The sequence below is a fragment of the Acinonyx jubatus genome, chromosome C2, assembly GCF_027475565.1.
Source record: "Acinonyx jubatus isolate Ajub_Pintada_27869175 chromosome C2, VMU_Ajub_asm_v1.0, whole genome shotgun sequence".
Lineage (NCBI taxonomy): Eukaryota > Metazoa > Chordata > Mammalia > Carnivora > Felidae > Acinonyx > Acinonyx jubatus.
Window position 1 is genome coordinate 134,811,599 of NC_069384.1, and position 19,511 is coordinate 134,831,109.

A 19,511-nucleotide genomic window follows, 5' to 3' on the forward strand; every position below is an offset into this window, starting at 1 on the left:
CGAGCCCTGCATCAGGCTCTGCCTTAACAGCATGGAGCCTGTTTGGGATTCTCCCTCTCCCTGTCTCTCTCTGCTCCTCCCCCACTTATTGTCTCTCTCTCTCTCTCTCTCTCTCTCTCTCTCTCTCTCTCTCTCTCTCTCTCACACACACACACACACACACACACACACAAAATAAATAAACTTTAAAAAAACCCCAATTTGTGGGGCACCTGGGTTGCTCAGTCAGTTAAGTGTCTGACTTTGGCTAAGGTCATAATCTCATGGTTGGTGGGCTCAAGCCCAGTGTCGGGCTCTGTACTGACAGCTCAGAGGCTGGATCCTGCTTTGGATTCTGCCTCCCTCTCTCTCTGCCCCTCCCCTGTTCATGTTCTTTCTCTCTCTGTCTCAAACATTTTAAAAAATGCAATTTAAAAAACAAACAGGGGCACCTGGGTGGCTCAGTTGGTTAAGTGTCCGACTTTGGCTCAGGTCATGATCTCACTGCTTGTGAGTTCGAGTCCCGCATTGGGCTCTGTGCTGACAGCTCGGAGCCTGGAGCCTGCTTCAGATTCTGTCTCCATCTCTCTTCCCCTCCCCTGCTTGCACGTGTGTGCTCTCTCTCTCACTCTCTCTCTGTCTCTAAAATATAAAAAACAAACAAAAAACCCAATTTGAGACATGTAGTAATTGTCATGATAGAAAGTGGTTATTTCCCTTATTTCTTTTTTGAAGTATGTTATTCCTTCAAATATTGGGAATTACTTACAGTCTGAGTATTTGTTTTCTTCCCAAATTGTTATGTTTGAAATCCTTATGCCCAATGGGATGTTAGGAGGTGGGGTCTTTGGGAATACTTAGGGCAGGAAGGCAGAGCCCTCATGAATGGGATTAGTGCTCTTACAAAAGAGATCCCACAGAGCTTCCTAGCCCCTTCCACTCTGTGAGGACACAGGGAGAAGTCACCTGCTGTGAACCAAGGAAGCCTCACTAAAAACTGAATCTGCCAGCACCATGATCCTGGACTTCTCAGCCTCAGGAGCTGTGGGAAGTAAAGTTCTGTTGTTTATAAGCCATCAGGACAGTGATATTTTGTTAGAGCAGCCCAAACAGAATAACGGACTTATTAAGTGAAGTAATTTATAGCATATTGATGGTATTCTATAAATAAAAAGGTATTCATAGGGCTTAATTTAGTTGGGAGAACAAGGTATACACCTGTGTAAAGTTACATAACAATGATGTAATAATAATAATAATAATAATAATAGTTAAGGATGCTAATGATCTAAGATAGTAAGGGAATGAGTATTGCTAAATGGGAGTGAGAAAATGAATATTATTAACTGAAGGAATTGAAGCAATGGAGTGACTTTAAGATTTCATTCATTCACAGAACAAATGTATTTTTAAACACTCAGGCAGAGACTGCTCTTGCCTACCTGATATCCCTTCTTCTCTCTTAATAATAGAACCACTTTATTATTGGAGTAGCAATGTGTGCAGCTATAATGAACATTTCAAACCTCCCTTTTGCAGGAATATCTAATAAGTGTAGAAGTCCTGGGGCACCTCGGTGGCTCAGTCGGTTAAGTGTCTGAGTTCAGCTCAGGTCATGATCTCACAGTTTGTGAGTTCGAGCCCTGCATCAGGCTCTGTCCTAACAGCTCAGAGCCTGGAAACTGCTTCACATTCTTCAGATTCTGTGTCTTCCTCTCTCTCTGCCCCTGCCCTGCTTGTGCTTTTTCTATCTCACAAAAATAAATAAACATTAAAAAAAAAAAAGAGTGGAAGTCCTTATATAGGGAACTAGGTAAGTTTCATGACATATTTTCTTAAGCTTCTAGCTTAAGAAGAGTCTAATCCTAAAACAAGTATAGCAAAAATGGTTTCATCTTTCATGTCACATTACATCATCATAATTACTTATTTCAATGTCTCTCCTAAAATGTATAAGCTGTAATGATGACAGAGCTGTGTCTGTCTTGTTTTATATTGGATCCCAGAAGAGGCACAGAGTAAATAAATCTTTGTTTGCATGCATGAATAAATGAAGCAATGACTGTCAACTTGTGTTAAGAAGGATTCTGAGTTAGCATTATACTCAGGTGAAATAATGTCCTTGTCAATTTGTTGTTAATGTCATAGGTGTGTCATAGGGGAGGGGATATGCACCTGCCAGACATGAGTCATTTTCATTAAAGCTTTATGTTATAAACACAAATCACTAATGTTATGCTATTTTTATGGCTAAGTTTGCTTTTGTGTTATGTGTTGATGTAATGAACTAGTAAGCACCTATATAGATCAGTAAAACAGTTGTGTGAAAGGGATAATAAGAATGTTGAAATTGAATTAAAATTAGTTTGTTTTGCTTGATCTCCTTCAAGTTATAGATTTTGGTGGTTATATGATTTACTGAAAGTCTCACAGTTTCTTGAAGTGGTTTCTTGTATTTCCCTCCAACAAGTGTTCATGCCTCACGTTATTAACAACCTCACCTAATTTAGCCACCCATTACAGAGATGCATGGCTCATTATTCTAGAGCAAAGGAGGGATAAAAAGAACAATCACAGAGATTATTTCAAAACTGCATGCAAAGTCCTGAAACTGAAATTTCAGTTGCTACCTTCTTCCAGTGCCCTCTCACTCCAATTTTTAGGTGAAATTAAACAAAGGTTAAAATTCTGCTACAGTTTTCCTTCTCATTAAAAAAAACAACTTTCTGAATCATACACACTGAACTCTATTCATTGTGACTAGAAGCATGTTTATTCAACATTCATTTCTATTATACAAATATTCTCAAGTGTCTACCTTTGACACTCTATTTTGACACATTTCTGTTTATCCTTGGAAATCTTAATTCCATTTGATTATGTTATTTTATAATTTCTTTCATAAACAATTTTCTTCAAAAAACCCCCAAACAAACAGCATCTTTGTTAGGTCTACAAGGGCTGAAGGACTAGACTGGCAATGTGCATTGAGAGAAGGTAAGTTTTGCCTTAAGATGGTACTATGTATCAGAGTAAAAGGGGGCTGATACCTGAGAAAGAGGCCAATGGTAAAGGAGGTACGGTAACTAGAATGCAGTTTCTAGAATAGTCTAGAGATGTCCACATACTTGTAAAACTCCAAGCTAATTATTTCTTAGACTACCTATGGCAGTCCTGTTATATTAGCATGTGTGGTTACATATGAAATGTATCAGCTTCTTGTGCAATGTGAAACAGTGGGAAAAAATTCCAATTTACTATTATTCCAGCATTCTTATCCTTTAAATATTATTTTGCTCAAATAGAAAGGTAGTGTTTATTAATAGCATCAGATTTTTTCATGATTTAGTATGGAGTTATAATAAAGAGAAAATATGGTTAGCTCTAGGCACCTGTAAATTTTACTAGTAAATTACCTCAGCTGCAGAACATTAAATAGTGAATTATTCCATCTAACAGTGGTTGGCTAAGTTTGCCTGATTGGGAGAATGGAAATGTGCACTGAGGGAAGATAAATTTTACCTTACGTAAGAGACAGATTAGGATGGTCAGATACTGAAACTCTTTCACTGAGGAACTGGGTAAAAATACAGAGGTGTGGGCCTTATCCTGCCTCGACAAGCCTGGGCCTTTCTCAGCTGTATTTGTTCTCCAGGTGATTCTGATGTTCATCAGACTTTTATGTGCATGTAAATCACCTGGAAATCTTGTTAAAATGCAGATTCTGATTCACTAGATGTGAGGCTGAGCCCGAGATTCTGTATTTCTAACAAGCTCCCAGGTGTTGCTGATGCTGCTGGTCTGTGGGGCACATTTGGAGTAGCAGAACTCTAAGACAGTGCTTCTCCAGCTTGGTGCACATTGAGATCACATGAGGACTTTTAAAATTACTATCTAGTATCCATCCCCAGATTTCTTGATTTGGTAAGCAGATAGATGGAGTAACGCTCAGGCACTAGGGATTTTTAAACGCTTCCAGGTGATTCTAGTATACAGTCAAATCTGAGAACCATTGTAGTGAATGCCCAATTCTAGAACAACTGGCCTCCTTTGGCCACCCACCCTCATGACCCCTTAGGTTCTAAACCTCATTCTGGAGAGTGACCTATCATTCCATCTCTACCTGGGAACAGATCTATTCCATTTGAAAGTAAGTAGAAGACACAGTGCTTCTACTGCTAAGAAACCTTACATGTCTTTCCTAGGAATAAAGGACATTCTCTTAACACAGTCTCAGTACAACAATCGAAACCGGAACATTCTACACTGATAGAACACTATTTCCTAATCTTGGATCTGTATTCAAATTTCATCAATTGTTGCAATAATGTTTTCGTGTAGCTATATTTTTTCTCAGGTTCATGATCTAATCTAGAATTACTTTGTTAGTTTGCTCAAGATTCAGTTTGATTCTAACTCCTTTGCTACAATATGCTAGGGCAAGTTGGCCAGGTTCAATTCCCTTTAGTTAATTGTCTCTTGCCTTTTAAAACAGAGCCTTTTCTGTGTTGGTATACCAGCTTGCCATCGAGGCCTTCACACATACAAAGGTCACAAATAAATTTGCTCTAACTTTCATTCCAGCCTACATTTACTCCTGTAATAAGTATCTTGGATTGCAGACATGACTCTTCATCCAGTGCCGTGAAATAGATGGGCCTCACCTATTTGCTTCTCAAGTAGCCCATCTTACAAAAGGTAAAAAAGGTAAACTTCTGGACACCAAAAGCATGATCTACAAAAGGAAAAAATGATAAATTGTACCTTATGAAAATGAAAAATTTTTCTTGATGTGTGAAAGGCCCTGTTAAGAGGATAAAAAGACAAGTTACTGACTGGGAGAAAATGTTTGCAAACCACCTGTAGTAGGCTGAATAATGGGTACTTACACATATCGAGTCCAATCCCTGGAACTTGTAAATGTTATTTGGAAAAAGGTTTTTTTTTTTCCTTTAAAACTTTTATTAGTTAATATTTTCAAAATAGATGGGCTGTGACAAGGGGTCTTTGCAGATGTAGTTAAGCTAAAGATTTTGAGATAAGGATATTATTTTCAGTTACCCATGTGGGCCCTAAATGCCATCACAAGAATCTTTGTAAGAGAAAGGCAGAGGGTGATTTGGCAAATACATGGTGAAAGAAAGGTGATGTGAAGATGGAGGTAAAGGGTGGAGAGACGCAGCCACCAGGCAAACACACAGAGAAGGCGATGTGAAGACTGAGCAGAGACAGAGAGAGGTGACCGTAGTTTAGGAATGCTGACAGCTACTAGACGCTGGAAGAAGCAAAGAAGGCTTTTCTTCCAGAGGTAGTACAACCCTGCTGATACCCTGGTTTTGGACTTCTAGCCTCTAGAACTGGGGGAGAATACATTTCTGTTGTCTTAAGACACCCTCTGGGCGGTGATCTGTTACAGTAGCCATAGGAAAATAATACAACACCTATCCAACAAAGGACTACTATCTTGAATATACAAAGAACATCAAAACTCAACAGTGAAAAACAACCCAATTAGAAAATAAGCAAAAGACGTGCACAGACCTTTCACTGAAGATGATAAACAGATGGCAGTAAAGCATATGAAAAGATGTGTAACAGGATGAGTCATCAAGGAAACGCAAATTAAATCCACAATGAGATTTCAACTACACACCTATCAGAATGATTACAATAAAAAATAAAAAATAATGACAACACCAAATTCTGGTGAGGGTGCGGAGAAACTGGATCATCGATACATTGCTAGTGGGAATGTAAAATGATACATCCATTCTGGAAAAAAGTTAGGCAGGTTCTCAAAAAACTAATAATGTGATTATCCTATAATCCAGCTATTGCACCCTTGGGTGTTTTCCCCCCAAAGAAATGAAAACTTACGTTTACACAAAAAAATTGTACATAAATATTCATAAGAAGCTTTATTTTTAGCAGCCCAAACCTGGAATCATTGCAGATGTCCTTTTTCAACAGGTAATAAACAAGTTTGGTACATCCATACCAGTGTAACAAAAAAGAATGTTGATACATGCAACAACTTGGATGACGCTCCAAAGAATTATGTCAAGGGGAAAAAGTCAAATCCAAAAGATTACGTATTGCATGATTCCATTTATGTAACAGTTTTGAAGTGACAAAATTTTAGAACTGTCCCTGAATAGAAATAGGGATGGGGAGGTTTAGGAAGAAGGTGCGTATGCTTATAAAAGTGCAACATGAAGGATACTTGAGATTTACCTTTTTTTCCCCTAACCTTTAAGAACTAAATAAGTGCTTTATTGAGTTATAAAGTTATCGAAAGTGTACAAATCATTTTTTTTAGTGTATTCACAAGTATTTGCAACCATTCTCACAATCAATTTTAGAGTATTTTCATAATTCCAAAGAGAAACCCAGTAAGTACTAGAAGTCACTCATTTTTCCCTAATCCCCTCCCTCAACCCCAGGCAATCCTTAATCTATTGTCTGTCTCCATATATTTGCCTATTTTGCATATTTCATATAAACAGAATCATATGTGGTCTTTTGTGACTATCTTCTCTCACTTAGCATAATGATTTCAAAGTTCACCTACGACGTAGCACATATGCATTCTTTATTCCTTTATATTGCTGAATTATATGCTATTGTATACATGTGCCACATTTTATTTATCCGTTCATATGTTGGATTTAGGTCCTTCCTGCTTTTTGGCTATTATGAGTAATTCTACTATGGACATCTGTGTAAAATTTTGTGTGTGGGCATATATTTCTATTTCTCTCGGATATATACCTAAGAGTATAATTGCTGGGTCATATGGTAACTTCACATTTACCCATTTGAGGATCTGCTAGCCTACTTTTCAAAGCAGCTGTACCATTTTACAATCCACTGGCAGAATATGAGGGTGGAGATTTATCTACATCCTCATCCACACTTGTTATTACCTTTCTCTTTGATTCCAGTCATCCTAGTGGGGGTGATGTGGTATCTCATTTACTTTTGATTTGCATTTCTCTGATGTGCTAATGATACCGAGCATTTTTTCATGTGTTTATTGGCCACTTGTATATCTTCTTTGGAGAAATGTCCATTGAGATAATTTGTTCATTATAAAGATTCGGCTAGGGGCGCCTGGGTGGCTCAGTCGGTTAAGCGTCCGACTTCAGCTCAGGTCACGATCTCGCGGTCCGTGAGTTCGAGCCCCGCGTCGGGCTCTGGGCTGATGGCTCAGAGCCTGGAGCCTGCTTCCGATTCTGTGTCTCCCTCTCTCTCTGCCCCTCCCCCGTTCATGCTCTGTCTCTCTCTGTCCCAAAAATAAATAAACGTTAAAAAAAAATTAAAAAAAAAAGATTCGGCTATTTGTTTCTATTTTTGACTTGTAAGTGTTCTTTAAGTTCTCTATGAATTTTAGATACAAATCTTGTTATCTGATATATGATTTCTAAAAATTTCCTCCTGCTATGTTGGTTGTCTTTTCACTTTCTTAATAGTATACATTGAAGCACAAAAGGTTTTAATCTTGATAAAGTCCAATTTATCTTTATTTTCTCTTGCTTGTGCTTTTGTGGTCATATCTAAGAAACCATTGCCTAATCCAAGGTCACAAAGATTTACACCAGTGTTTTCTTCTAAGAGTTTTATGGTTTTAGTTCTTATATTATGGTTAGGTACCTGTGGATTATCTTGACTGTGGTGGATACATAAACCTACACAGGTAATAAAGAATTTAATACACATACATGCACCTACACACACAACAATGAGTATAAGTAAAACTGAAGAACTCTTATTAAGATTGGTGGATTGTATCAATGTCAATATCTTGGATGTGATATTATACTACAGTTTTGCAAAATGTTACTGTTAGGGTAACATGAGCAAAGTGATCTATGTGTCATTTCTTAGAACTACACACGAATCTAAAATTATCTCGATAAAAAGTTCAATTAAAAATAATAATCTTTAGAAATTGCTATTTTTCTTTTTCTTGTCCAGTTAGTGGTAGTCATTTTTTTTTTCTTTTGCATCGAGGAAAGGGCAACATAATAGGCAAAGATTGCCAGGTGAATTAAGAGCATAATGTGGGTCTGGGTAATTCTTGTCTTTAAGCAATAGACATGTGATAGTGTTAGTGTTAATTTTACATACATTTGTGTTTCAACATGTAGTACTGATTTTTATTTCCACCAAATGCCTGATAATAATGGCATAGTTAAGTGAAATTTTGCCAAATAGAAATAATTTTAAGTACCAATACTTTCTAAAAAGTATCTATATGTTGGAATATATCATACTTAACACATAAGTAAATAAAAGCACAGGTTACCTAATTACCTCTTGAAATTTTAAAATTAAATCTTCTCTGAAAATTTTATTTTTGCTAAGCTTTAATCTTTTTTTTTCCTTAAAGAACAACTGTTAATAGGCAATTCACTGTTGTATTGAATATGAGATAAACCACCGCATACCATATTAATGCAAATTACTATACTAAGTACAAGGCAAAAGGGCATAGTGATCTTTTGTGGTTTTATTCTTTGGAACAGGGTGGGAGAATATTGGCTTGAACTCTATCATCCTGTCTACTTAGTTTTGTGTTCTTAAAAATAGTGTTCATTAGGTGACAAGTTAAGCTGAACATTCAATGGAACGTTAATAGCAAATTATTTGTGAATGTCTACCTTAAGGTTTTTTTCTTTCTTAGTGAGCTAGAATTTACTGTGGAATACAAGGCTTCTTTGTTTTTCAAAACATTTCTTTTAGTTTTCCTTAATTATAGTCTCTGATTATAAAACTTTGTTATTGTTATTTGCCCTTTGAGAATTTCTAAATACAAATTAAGTTAAACGGTTGTTCCAAAACCTGCTGTGTCACCGAAAGGCATGAAAACATTTCTCGTGGCAAAAAAGGATCCTGTTAGTTTTTGGTTGCTATTGTCTGGGATTAACAAATAAGAAGAAATGAGGAAGGAATGGCTAACATACTGGTAATATTTGTATATACCAAAATACCACTACTTTATTGTCTTTGTATCTGAGCAGTCCTGGGAAGATTCTTTTGCTTCTCAGCAGGTGTGTGTTGTGCATTAGATACTGGCTCTGGTGATTTGGCCATTGTACTCTGTTGTCTCCATTTTGAGGATATAGGGGACTATGCTATCAAAGCATTGACAATGCAACCAGTAAAACAAAACAAAAAATTAAGTTCTTCTGTTATGTTGGAGCTCATCAGCCTAAGTCCCAGCAGACAGATGAAAATCCAGGCCAATTGGTAGGTCTTCTGAGTAAGGTTTCTGAACATAGTCTTGTAAGCCCATCTCTGTATTTTCTTGGAATTTTCGATCTGGTTTGTGCTGGTCAAACCCAAATGATCTGGACTAAAGAGAACTATAGCTTACCTTAGTATGCATACTCATAGCTGTCCATATCCAGCTTCACCATACTGTTAACAGAAGTCCTGACACTTACAGATGTGCTCCATGACTTGCTTTATTCAGTAACCAGAAAGTTTATCTCCCTGGATGCTGTTCTGTAGGTGGTTGACCACAGCTGCCAGGATATTGGAGAGACTCACGACCTGGGCACACTGGGGCAGGCCAAGGCTGAAGAGCTCATTCCAGTAGGGCAGCACAAACTGATGTTGCATTCCTGACCAAGTGACTGAACTGCTGGCCCAGACCATGGGGAGGAAAAGCAAGTGGGATGTAGACTTGCAGATGTAGCACATGTTGAGGGATTCTGGAATGGGGCCAGGCATCACAAACCTAAATGTAAGTGTCTAAAAGGAGGGTGTCTTTGACCTCAGTGATGGTGGACTGGTCTCCAGTGATGCTGTGGATGCTCTCTCCTCTGCTATTTTGTCTGCCAGGCTGGGAGACAAGAAGCTGTGGTATTAAGTGCTTTTGCTAAGGTATCACATGCTCGAGGAATCTCACTTGCAGATTGGTTCTCCCATGGTGTTCTGAAGACTTGGCATTGTTAAGGGATTCACTTAGGTTGGCAAGGGACGCTACTACATTTGCGGTGTGTCCGGAGCCCCCTGGCTTGTGTCAGCTTTAGAATCTGTGATCAGAAGAACCATACCATCCTCGTATATCAAAGGCTGCTGGATGTTCACAAGCATCCTGCATCAAGAAGACCTATTTCTCAGCTGAAGCGGCACAGTTCCTTGGTTTCTTCCACCACACATCAAAGGGCTTCTTCTCCTTTCTTTTTTTCCCCCCTAAAGGGCTTCTGTTCACACTGGACAGATTCCATTTTCGTACTCATCTCTAAGCATTTTTTTCAGTCAGAAAAACTGACAGCTCTTCAGGTGCCGCTTACTGATGATGTAGCCTTAGTTGCTCTGACAGCTGTAGGTCAAATTTTTCCTTATGCCCCTTTGTAATAAATGTTGCCTCTTTCACAACTGACAACCCTAGGGTGACAGCCAGGTGCTTTGTTATCACAGACCACACAGTACTTACCATCTCCGGCCGCTGGACGTGGGCCTTCTACAGAAGTGGGGGCCCTGACGACGTGGGTCCCGCCAGGGATGAGGTCATCCCAGGTGGTGAGAAGGAGCTGTCTGGCGTTGGATGTCTTGGGTCGAGGGGGAAGCCAGAATCACCTTCTCAGTTCCAGCTCCGTCTGGGCCGATGAGGATGAACGGCTGCTTGGGGATACCAGAGGTGTCCACTGCGGGGACCATCTGGATCTTCTGGCCCGTCTGCGTCTCTGCAGCAAGCAACCTGCACTTGGCGAGGCCCGCTGACCCCAGAGTGGGCGGAGGTTACCAGAATGCACCGGAAGGGGCCGGCCGTCCCTACGGATTCCTGAGAGACATCTGAGGGTGCAGCACCTGGGCCACTCTGGGCCGAACTAGCCGCTCCGTGTGCATAGCCATCGGGAAGCAGGATCGCCAGAGAAATTCGAGGTTTGGCGCCAAAGTGGCCTAGAAGCAGGTGGGCCTCCTGCGCAGTTGCGGGGCGGGGGGGGGGGGGGGGGGAGGGCAGGGCGTGGGGAACCCAGCTCCAGCGGGAGCCCGGGACAGCGGGTGCAAAAGACCACAGGCCGGAGAGGAGACGCTTAGGTGGGAGAGGGTAGAGGACAGGGAGGGCAGCCTGGGGCCACCTGGGGTGGTGAGGAAGGGGGGTTGTTACTGTTTTTGTCAGTGCAAGTTCAGCGTTCGTGACTCTCGTGCTCTGCAACGTGCTTGCTTTTTTCTTTAAAGGTTGAAAAGATTTCTTTATGAAGCCTTAAGAAATACAAAGTGTAATTAGTCTGCAGTGCAGAGTTAGATACAATTTAATACTAATTCAATGACAAAATGAAAGTTGTCGTGAGACCAGGAAATTTCCCCACACTTGATTTTAATGCATTGCGTTGATTTTCTAAAACAATTCCGAGGAGTCAATATTTACAGTAGCTGGAGTATTTATGAAAAATCTGGCATCAGGCATTTATGTGTATATATGTATATATGTATAAAACCCAAGATTATACGAACCAGGAAACAATTATATGTCTTCTGCAGAGTTTTGAGACTGAGGTTTATAAATGCTTTTCAAAGTGTGGGATTTGGAAACAGAGCAGAATCTTGTTTCCAAAAACTGAAGTTGTTTTCAGGAGTGAAATCAAAATTATAAGCGCCACAGAAGAGGGAAAAAAAGAGAATGTGAGTGTGGTGCACAACAACCTGGCCCTAATCATCTATCTGATGGCAAAGGCATTGAAGGATAACCCTGCATTGTATCTAGAAAAATACGTGCATGAATTGATTCCAGCTGTGATGACAGCCATGCCTGCAGTCAGATGTGGATCATCACTGAGTGGTTTGCTACCTGCCTGCCTGGTGGCTTTGCCCACCATCTGATAATCAGGATGCCTGTGGGGCACAGTTTGGGTCCCTTGGACTCCTCCTCCCCTCCCACGTGGTCAAGGCTGCTCTGCAGGTCAGCAGGTCAACAGGACTACTCTGACCATCACTCAGCACTGGTCCACACGGACACTCGTGCAGGCTCCTCAGCTTGGCCCTGGGACCCCTGGTTGTCTTAAGGTCCCTGGTGCCGCCACAGTGCCTGTCTAGTATGTGTGTGAACTGCACCTCTGTCTCACTCTTCCCCTCCTCCCAAGTTTGTTATAATATCGTTGTCCTCCAGTGGCTCATCCACCCGTAGGTCCTGTCCCTCAGCACTTCATCTTCTGACTCGGGTTCTAGTACTACCTCTCCGGTCACCACCGTGGTCCCTGCTGTGCAGCCCCTTGTTGAGGTGATCTCCACTGTCACAACTGCACCCCACTACTGCTTTTTTTTGGCCCCTGGATGTTTCCAGAAGTACATCATGGTCTCCCTTCCCCCCAGCAGAGGAGGGCAAAGGAGGCTTTATCACTTATCCTTGTCCAGCTCCTCCCCTGTCCTCAGCTCCCTCCTGCCTTGAGGGCAGTGCCATCTATGAAAGAAACTGGAAGCCAGGGACAACCCTCCTCCAGCCCAGAGACTCCAAAGGCTAATGGCTTCTAGCCCCTGGCTCTGGCTCTCCCCAGCCTACTCCTTGAGGCTGTTACACATTAGCCAACCTTCCCTCAGATCCTCACACACATGCTGGGTAGTAGTTTGTTTCCCCCAGATTGCTTTCTTTTTAGATATTGTACAGCCAATTCCATATTCTGAAAGCTTGATTTGTTAAAAACAGACTTGAATGTAAGACCTGAAACTGTGAAACTCCTGGAAGGAAAAATAGTGAGGCTTCTTGACATTGGTCTTGGTGATGATTTTTTGGACTTGACACTAAGAGCAAAGGCAACAAGACCAAAAATAAATGAGAGGGACTACACCAAAATAAAAAGCTTTTGCACAGTGAAGGAAACCACCAAGAACATGGAAAAGCAACTTACCGAATGGGAGAAAATATTTCAAAAGATCTATCTGATAAGAGACTAATATCCAAAATATATAAAGAACATACATAACTGAACACTAAAAAACCAAATAATCTAATTTAAAAATGGGCGGAGACAGCTGGGTGGCTCAGTTGGTGAAGCATCTGGCTCATGATTTTGGCTCAGGTCATGATCTCATGGTTTGTGAGATTGATTGTCTACTCTGACAAGCACAGAGCCTGCTTGGGATTCTCTCTCCCTCTCTTGGGTACTCCCCTGTTTGCATGTGCGTGTTCTCTCTCTCTCTCTCTCTCTCTCTCTCTCTCTCAAAATAAATAAATAAGCTTTAAAAAAATAAAAATGGGCAGAGGACCCGAAAAGACATTTTCCCAAAGAAAACATACAGATTGGCAACAGACACATGAAAAGGTGTTCAATATCATCAGGCTAATGCAAATCAAACCCACCTTGTAAGATATCATCTTACACCTGTCAGGATGGCACTACTATCACAAAGACAAGAAATAAGTCTTGGTGAGGATGTGGAGATAAAGGGACTTTAGTGCACTGTTGGTGGCAATGTAAATTGATGCAGCCACTGTGAAAATAGTATAGAAGTTCCTCAAAAAATTAAAAATAGAAATACCATATGATCCAGTAATTCCACTGCTGGGTATTTATCCAAAGAAAATGAAAACACTAATTTGAAAAGATATATGCACCCTATATTAAATGCAACATTATTTACAATAGCCAAATTATGGAAGCAACCTACGTATCCATAGATAGATGAATAGATAAGAATTTATCGTGTGTGTGTGTGTGTGTGTGATGGAATGTTACTCAACTATAAAAAAGAATGAGTTCTTGCCATTTGCAGTATTATGTAAGTGAAAGAGCGAATGACAAAATCATATGATTTCACTTATATGTGAAATCTAACAAACAAACCAGAAACAATCATAAATACAGAGAACGAACTGGAGGGGAAGTGGGTGGGAGAGTGACTGAAATAGATGGAGGGGATTAAGAGGTACAAACTTCCAGTTATAGGATAAGTAAGTCACAGGGATGAAAACTACAGCATAGGGAATATATCAACAATATTGTAATAATGTTGCATGGTGACAGATGGTAACTATGCTTTTTGAGGTGAACATAGTACAATGTATAGAATTTTCAAATTACTGTGTTGTATTTCTGAAACTAATGTAACATCGTATGTCAATACTTAAATAAATTTTTAAAAAAACAACAATAAAACACAGTGAGATATCACCACATGTCTGTTAGAATGGCCATCATCAAAAAGATAAGAGATAACAAATGCTGGTGAGGATGTGGAGAAAAGGAAACCTTTGTGCTCTGTTGATAGAAATGTAAATTGGCTCAGCCACTATAGAAAAAAATATATGGAGGGTCCTCAAAAATTAAAAACAGAGGGGCACCTGGGTGACTTAGTCAGTTGAGCATCCGACTCTTGATTTTGGCTCAGGTCATGATCCCAGGGTTGTGGGATTGAGCGCTACGTTGGGCTCCACACTGAGTGTGGAGCCTGCTTAAGATTCATTCTCTCTCTCCCTCTCTTTCTCTCTCTCCTTCCCTATGCTCTTCTCCCCAACTCATGCTCTCTCTCTGTTTCAAAAAAAAATTAAAAATAGAACTATTGTATGATCCAGCAGTTCTTCTGGTTATGTATAAAGGAAGTGAAAACACTAACTTGTAAAGCTATAGGTGCTTCCATCTTTATTGCAGAATTATTTATAGTAGCTAAGACATGGAAATAACCCAAGTATCCATTGATGGATGAATGGATAAAGCAGTTGTGGTGTATGTGTAAATATATGATGGAATATAATTCAGCCATAAGAAAGAAGGAAATCTTTTTTTTCCTGCCATTTGCAACAACATGGAGGGATCTTGAAGGCATTATGCTAAGTGAAATAGATCAGATAAAGACAAATGCGATATAATCTCTTTCTTATGTGTAGAATCTGAACAAAACCAAACTCAGATACAGAGAGCAGGTTGGTGGTTGCAAGAGACGGAGGGTAGGGGGTGGGCAAAATGAGTGAAGGTGGTCAAAAGGTACAAACTTCCAGTTATACAATAAGTAAGTTATGGGGATGTAATGTACAACATGGTGACTGTAGCTAACAATACTGTGTTGTATTTTGAAAGTTGTAAGAGAATAGATTTTAAAAGTTATAAGGAAAAAATTGCAGCTATTTGTGGTGATGGATGTTCACTAGACATATTGAGGTGATCATTTCTCAATATATACAATGTCAAACTATTATGTTGTACCCCTGAAACTAATATGTTATTTGTCAATTAGATCTCAAAACATTTGAAATAAAATTTACAAGTTTTTTTATGTACAAAAATGCATATAAAATTGGGTCGGAATTCCTTACACAGATAATCTTTAACATTATTAAAAACTAAGTAGTAATTCATACATATATTAATGTATAGTATACATACACTGATGGGGTAGGAAAAATTATAAAAACCTTTGAAACAGGTAAAAAAAATATTAAGTGTCCCGTTTGGTGTACCATTCCAGCTTATCTCAGCTTTTCATTGTTCTGGAGCTATTTTATAATTTTGTATATTGTAGAAAATTCATAATGAAATAATTCTTGTTTATAAAAATGCAAATGAATTGTGTGCAGTGGAATTCAATTGATTTCTATCCTGAGAATAGATCTCTTTTGAAGCTGTTTATAAATCATTTTAGCAATGCTGATTGCCCAGATGCATGTGGTTCTTTGAATTCTCTTTTGAACTAATTATAGTTCAAAATGATTCCTTCATTAATTAATGGGTTAAATCAAATTTCTGATATCTACTCATTTTAGTTTGTATGAGAGTCATGATTTTACCTTAAAAAATCCTTTAATAGATGGCTACAGCATTCAAACAGTACAAAATGGGATAACATGAAAAGCGAAAGTCTCCCTCCTACCCAGTTTCACCTTCGTGGACCTTATAGTCTAATGGTGAAGACAGATATTTATCACATAATGTAGTATAAATGTAAGGTTCTAAATCTGAAAAGCATGTTGAAAACGTGGAACACATTTCTGTGGAAGCAGTCATGGGGTGACCTCATCTAGACAGGACAATCTGGAAAGGCTCTTCTGAAGTACTAGCAAGTGGTCTGAGATCTAACAGTGAGTTAGGAAAACCAATGTTTATGAATGTAAAATGGGAACCAATGGAATGGTAGTTCATGGTATTGAAGGTGGATAAGTAAGGAAGTTTTAAAAAAAAGGTGGGTCATTAGGACAGATAGATTGAGAGAAAATAGAGACATTTATAAATTTGAAGTTCTGATGAAGTTAATGAAAATTGGAAGGAGAGGCTGTTATAAGAGCCTGGGTTGTTTGACATTGAATAGAAACTTTTGAAATGGATCAGTGGAAGGAAGTGAAAAAGTTCAAGGTATCACCATGGGAGTGGATGGCTAGGGTAAAATGAAAGAGCTTGGAGATGAAGAAGTTAGGGACCTTTGAGGTCAGTTATTAGATTGATTGCCTATGTGGACAGTGAGGTCCCCCAGAATTTATTTATGGCAGAGCTTGGAGGTGAGTCATGTGCCTCGTCACAGGTGAATGAGGAGGAATGACCTGAGAGTAAGAAACATGGGGAGGAACAATGGAGTGTCAGAGGATGAACTGCTTTCACCAGAGAAGGCTACAAGGCCACCAGTGCCCTTGGGGAAGCCCAATTTGAATTAATTCAAGGTGGTAGAGGAGGAGTTAGGAGCCAGGATGAAATTATAGGGATTTTTGTTGATTATGGATCAGGAGTTCTATGGGTGTAGTAGAAGGTTTTGGGAAGTGGACAAAGGGTGTAAGACCAGGACATGGGCAAGCCCATGTGAGTATTTGAGGGACGGTACCCTAAAAAGTGGTTCAGGTGGTGGTTTACATATTGGATACTGATATTTCAAAGCAAGGTCTACACCAAGTGGATTTAACTATTAAACATTTTTTTGAGGATGGGTAGGGATTAATGAGTAGCAGCTAATGAGGTTTTTTTTTTTCTTTTTTTACATTATTATTTTTTTTTTTCTGAGGCCAGAGAGCAGCTAACAAAATCAGAATCCTTTTGTTTCCTGCTAGGTAAAAAATGATATCGCCTTGCTGATTTAAATTGCATTTCTTTAATTTCAAGGGAGGTTGGGCATATTTTCATGTACTTTTAACAATTGTTTTAAGAACAATTCTCTTTTTTTAATTTGTACCAGCTCCTAGTAAATTCAGGAAATTAGCTCTTTGACATATTCATTATAAATATTTTTTCCATTAGTTATTTGTGTTTCACCTTGTTTATGGTATGTTTGTCATGTAGTGTTTTTAAAATTTATGTTCTAGATTACCATTCTTTCTTTTTTTATGATTATGGGTTTTGTGGTTCTGGGTTTTTGCTCTTTTTCCTCTAATATTATAAATAATTTTACTTGTGATTTATTCTGGATGTTTTGGGGATTCATTTTAATAGTAAAATCTTTGTTCTACCTGAATTAAATTTCGTATGAGAAAAGAGGAAGCAATCCAGCTTAATTTTCTTTCCAGATATATATTCAGTTGTCCCAATACCACTTAGTTACTGACATGAAATCTCACCTTTGTCAGAAATACAATTCCAAAATAGTTGGGCCTATTTGAGAAGAATAAGAATGTGTGAGACTGCAGGGTATACTTGGGAGGCATATCTGGGAGTGAAACAGACTAAATTCTGACTCTAGAACTTGATGTTGACCTTGGCCAAGGAACTTCTCTGGGCTCCAGTTTTCTTTCATCCTCAAAATGGGCATAATCATAGCCTTTGAGGACTATGACTGTATGTGAAAGAATGCACTACAATGGCTAGAGCCGCATAAGCAAGGAAGAGAACAGAAGAAAGGAGGTCAAAGAAGTGAGGGGTCAGGTTATTTAAGACCCTGTAGGGCATTATGAAGACTTAGTTTTTTTCTTTGAGATGGGAAACCTCTAAGGATTTTGAACAGAGAAGTGATATGATCTAACATATTTTACAAGGCTTTTGTATTGAAATTATGCTGTGGAAGGAAGCAGGGCAGAATCCAATTGCAGTTTTGAGGAGAGGGATAATGAGGGATTAGAGCTGGATGGGAGCAGAGATTTGGGTAGGAAGTGATGGGAGGCTGGAGGGCATTGCCATCAACTGAGATGGAAAGACTCATGAGTGGAGTAGGTTTGGAGGCAAAGATTGGGAGTTGGGAATTGATCATTAAATGTGTTAAATGTGAGAGATTTACCACATATCCAGGTATAGCTGTCAGGGAGGCAGAGTACACACTGGGAATTCAGGCGAGAGATCTGAAGTGGAGATGAAATTTGGGAGTCATCAGTATATAGACTGTATTTAATATGTTTAAAGGCATGTGGCTGAGATGTGATCACCAAGGGAGAAGAAAAGAGTTACGAGACTGAATCCAAGCGCTCATCAACATTAAGACATTGAGGAGAAAGGGGGAAATCAGCAAAGAAAGCCAGGGAGTGTCCAGGAGGGCAGGAAGAGACTGACAAGTAGTGGTGTTTTAGAAGCCAAGTGGGAGTGGTCGGGGTAAAAGCCTGATTGGAGTGGGTTTAAGAGAAGGTGAGGGAAGAGAAATTGGGAGACAGTGAGTACATACAGTTCGTTTAAGAAGGTTAGATGAGAAGGAGGATGGAGGAGGAGGAGAAAGAAGAATGTATGATATTGTTGCCTGGGAGAGTCACGCATTTGTTGACCAACTACAAATATTTGAGTTGGTGTTTCCACAGGCATGTCTAGCATACCACTGTTGGTATGTGAGATGGTTTTAAGTAGTACTTCAATACATGCTTTTACAATCTTGTCATACTTTGAGTCTACTGTGTATATGAAAATACAGCTAGCATTTATAATGCCATACACATAACGGTATAAAGTTCTTTTTGAAATAAATTTATCTCTTTTTTTTTCCTTCAAAGTTTTATTTAAATTCTACTTAGTTAGGGGCACCTGTGTGGCTTAGTTGGTTGGGTGTCTGACTTCAGCTCACATCATGATCTTGTGGCTCATGAGTTCGAGCCCCGCATCAGGCTCTGTGCTGACAGCTCAGAAACTGGGGCCTGCTTCAAATTCTGTGTCTCCCTCTCTCTGTGCCCCTACCCCACTGGTGCCCTGTTTGTCTTTCTCTCTCTCTCTCTCTCTCTCAAAAATAAATAAAACAAAAAATCTAAATTCTAGTTAGTTAAACATACAGTGCAATATTGGTTTCAGGAATAGGATTCCTGAGTTCTATTATATTTTATTCTGTTCCTAAATACAATACCCAGTGCTCATAATAACAAATGCCCTCCTTAAAACTCATCATCCACCTGGCCCATCCCCCACCCACCTGCCTCCATTAACCCTCAGTTTGTTCTCTATCTTTAATAGTCTCTTAGGGCACCTGGGTGGCTCAGTTGGTTAAGCATCCGACTTCAGCTCAGGTTATGATCTTGCGGTCCTGTTCATGAGTTCGAGCCCTGCATCGGGCTCTGTGCTGTTGGCTCAGAGCCTGGAGCCTGCTTCAGATTCTGTCTCTCTCTGCCCCTCCCCAACTCATGCGCGCGCGCTCTCTTTCAAAAATAAACATTAAAAAAAAAGAGTTTCTTATGGTTTATTTACCTCTTTTTTCCTCCTCCCATA

The 19,511-nt window shown here is 39.5% G+C and overlaps 1 pseudogene; it reads right to left on the reverse strand.

Moving 5' to 3' along the window:
• Positions 1 to 8,977: 8,977 nt before the first annotated feature.
• LOC106982080 (nuclear receptor subfamily 2 group C member 2-like) lies at positions 8,978 to 11,741 on the reverse strand (annotated as a pseudogene).
• Positions 11,742 to 19,511: the final 7,770 nt, after the last annotated feature.